Source organism: Carlito syrichta, unplaced genomic scaffold (assembly GCF_000164805.1).
Source record: "Carlito syrichta isolate Samal-C Ts95f unplaced genomic scaffold, Tarsius_syrichta-2.0.1 Scaffold314744, whole genome shotgun sequence".
Taxonomy (NCBI): domain Eukaryota; kingdom Metazoa; phylum Chordata; class Mammalia; order Primates; family Tarsiidae; genus Carlito; species Carlito syrichta.
Window position 1 is genome coordinate 51932 of NW_007258840.1, and position 4040 is coordinate 55971.

The following is a 4040-nucleotide window of genomic DNA, read 5'->3' on the forward strand; positions in this document are numbered from 1 at the left end:
GTTTGCAGGTGAAGCAAGGTTGTTTTAAAGACCTAAGTCATCTTCTTTGCTCAGAAATTTCTCAGCTCTTGTCTCCATTTACATTTTGCTTTAGGATCCTTCTTTCCCTAACTATGCCATCAAAGCTGCAGTTCCTTGATTGCAACTGAGATGATGGGATGAAGACTCGAGATCTTTTTGCCCTTCTCTCACTTTGTTGTGTCTGCTCCTCTTTCTCTCCCTAAGCTCAGTAAAAGCTCCCCTCAGCTGTAGTAGCAGCAGTGAGCAATGACAGAAAAATCAAATATGCCTTAAGGCTAGATGGGCGTGGTGGCTCAAGTCTCTAATCTCAGCACTTTGGGAGGCCGAGGTGAGAGGATTGCCTGAGTCCAGGGGTTTGAGACCAGCCTGGGCAACTTATGAGACCTCATCTCTACAATAAATCAAAAAATTAACCAGGCATGATGGTGCACACCTGGTAGTTCCAGTTACTTGGACGACTGAGGCAGAAAGATAATCTGAGCCCAGAAGGTTGAGACTGTGGTGGTCTTGAGCATGCCACTGCACTCCAGCTTGGGTGACAGAGTGAGAATCTGACTTAAAAAAAAAAAATCCATGAATCCTCAAATAAAATGCTACTGAAATTTTATATATCTTATGCACATTCTCATATATTTTCAATCATCTCTCAATGGCATAATACCTAGAACAATACAAATCCCATAAAAATGTTATACTATATTTTTTATGGAATAACAATATTTTAAAAAGTGTACATTTTCAGTGCAGACACAACTTTTTCATTGTTTTTACTATTTTCAGTCTGTGGTTGATAGAATCCATGGATGTGGCACCCATGATACAAAGGACTGACTGTAACTAGATCATTAAACAATTTATTGTAGGCCAGGCCCAATGGCTCATGCCTCTAATCCCAGCACTTTGGGAGATTGTGGTGAGAGGATTGTATGAACCCAGGGCTTCAGGACTAGTCTGGGCAACTTTGCAAGATGCCGTCTCTAAAATACATTAAAAAATTAGGTGAGTGTGATTATGCTCACCTGTAATTCCAAGTACTTGGAAGGTTGAAGCAGAAGGATTGCCTGAGCTCAGCAGGTCAAAGCTGTGGTGGCCATGAGTATGCCACTACACTGCAGCCTGGGTGACAGAGTGAGACTACTACTCAGAAAAAAAAAAAAATTCTATCTCTGTCTTATCAATAAAATGTTTCATCCATCTTCCTATAGTTCAAGTACTGATAAGGTACAATATCTAAGGTCCCCTCCTCTTTTGCTGTCTTCTTTTGCTTGAAAAAAATATATATTTTACTGTACTGTGTGAATTTCCATGATGTTTGTTTTATAATACATTTTGTTATCTTCTTAATAGTTGTCCTCAAGTCTATAATTAACATCCTAAAGAAATCTAGGTCAAATTAATACTAATTTAACTTTAGTAGTAGAAAACCTTTGTTTCTAGGTATCTTTTTGGGGTAGGGAGAATATATAATTTAATTTTAATTTTTATTTTTATACCTATTTTTTATTTTAAAATTGTGGGGTACAGTTAAGGGATAGGTATAAAAATATACATCATTCAGGCACGCTTGATGATAAGGAGTGTCCCTCCATCCCCAGACAGCTATTGACTACTGTTAATCCCACCTCCCTTCCCGCCCTGCCCCCTTATATTTTCCCACCACTGTCAATCCTTTTCTTATAGTATTATGATAGATGTTCAAGGACCACTTATGAGTGAGAACATGTGATACTCAGATCGTTTCTGTGAGAGATCACTCAGTATTATAAACTCTTGTTCCATCCAGGTTGCTGTGAAATTCATGATTTTGTTCTTTTATGGCTGCATAGTATTCCATCATTTATCTGTACCACATTTTTTAAATCCAGTCCTCTTTTGATGGACAGCATGGTTGATCCCAGGTTCTTGCTATTGTGAACAATGCTGCAATAAACATAAGTGTGCAGGTATCTTTTTTATAGAGTGATTTGAGTTCTTCAGAGTATATTCCCAGTAGGGGGATTGCAGGGTCATATAGGAGGTTGATATTTAGAGCTTTTAGGAATCGCCACACTGCTATCCACAGAGGCTGCACTACTTTACACTCCCACCCACAATGTAAAAATGTTCCCTTTTCACCACATCCTCTCCAGCATCTGTTATTTTTTTGTTATTGATAATGGCCATTCTGACTGGAGTTAGGTAGTATCTCAGTGTAGTTTTAATTTGCATCTCCTTGATGATTAATGAGGTTGAATATTACTTCATGTGTCTGTTGGCCGCTCATATGTCTTCTTTTGAGAAGTATCTATTCATATCTTTTGCCCACTTTGTAATGGGGTTGTTTGTTTGTTTGTTTGCTTGTTTTCACACATTTGAGTTCCTTGTAGATCCAAGATGTTAGGCCTTTGGAAGACATGGAGTTGGCAGATACTTTTTCCCAGTCTGTGGGCTGTCTCCCTGCTCTCTTGATGGTTTCTTTGGCTCTGCAGAAGCTTGTCAGTTTAATGAGGTCCCACTTGTCTATCTTATCTCTTATGGCCCATGCACCTCGGGTTTTGTTCAGGAATTGGATGCCAGTTCCAATTTCCATAAGGTTGTGTCCTGCATTTTCTAAGATTCATATGGTTTGAGGTTTTACATTTAGGTCTCTGATCCATTTAGAGTTAATTTTTGTGTATGGGAATAGATAGGGATCTTGTTGGAATCTTCCGCATGTACTCAGACAGATTTTCCAGAACCATTTACTGAATAAGTTCTCCTCTCCCCAGTGGTAAGTGGTGGAGGCTTTGTTGAAGATGAGTTGGTTGAGAAATTGAGGGTTTGCTTTTGGAATCTCAATTCTATTCAGTTGGTCTACATGCCTGTTCCTGTACCAAGACCAAGCTGTTTTGATTATTGTAGCTTTATAGTAAAGTTTGAAGTCTGGTAATGTGATACCTCCTGCTTTGTTTTTGTTTTTGTATTTGTTTGCTGAGGATTGTTCTGGCTATTCTTGGCCATCTGTGTTTCCATATGAACTCTTGTATTGTTTTTTCTAGCCCTGAGAAGAATCTTGCTTGTAATCTGATGGGTCTTGCATTAAATCTGTAGATTGCCCTAGGTAAGATGGACATCTTCACAAAGTTGATTCTTCCAATCCATAAGCATGGGATATTTTTCCACTTGCTTATGTCATCTTTGATTTCTTTGAGCAGTGTTTTATAGTTTTCATTGTAAAATTCTTTCACATCTCTGGTTAGGAAGATGCCAAGGTATTTCTTTTCTTTTCTTTTCTTTCTTTCTTTTTTTTTTTTTTGTGGCTATTGTGAATGGGATTGTGCTCTTTATTTGGGTTTCCATTTGTTTATTATTTAAAGAAATGTAATTGTCTTTTGCACATTTATTTTATACACTGAGACTTTGCCAAAGTCCTTTTTCAGTGCAAGGAGGCTTTTGATGGATTCTCTTGGGTTTTCAAGGTACATAATCGTGTCATCTGCAAAGAGAGATAACTTGACTTCCTCTTTCCCTATTTGTATACCCCTTCTCTTTTCTGATTGTTCTAGCCAGGACTTCCACTACTATATTGAACATGAGAGGAGAGAGTGGGCATCCTTGTCTTGTTCTAGTTTTCAGGGGAAATGTTTCCAATATTTGTCTGTTTAGGAGTATGCTAGCTGTGGGCTTCTCATAGATGGCTTTTATTATTTTGAGGTATGTTCCATGTATACCTAGATGTTTGAGGGCTATAATCAAGAAGGGGTGCTGTATTTTATCAAAAACTTTTTCTGCATCTAATGATATAATCTTGTGGCTTTTGTTCTGACATCTGTTGATGTATTTAATTACATTTATTGTCTTGCGAATGTTGAACCAGCCTTGCATCCCAGGGATGAAGCCTACTTGGTCATGATGGATGATTTTTTTTTTTTTGAGTTGGAGTCTCACTCTGTCGCCCAGACTGGAGTGGAGTGGCTGCTCTCGGCCATCGCAGCCTCGACCTGCTGGGCTCCAGCGATCCTTCCGCCTCAGCCTTCCCAGTAGCCGGAATTACAGGCATG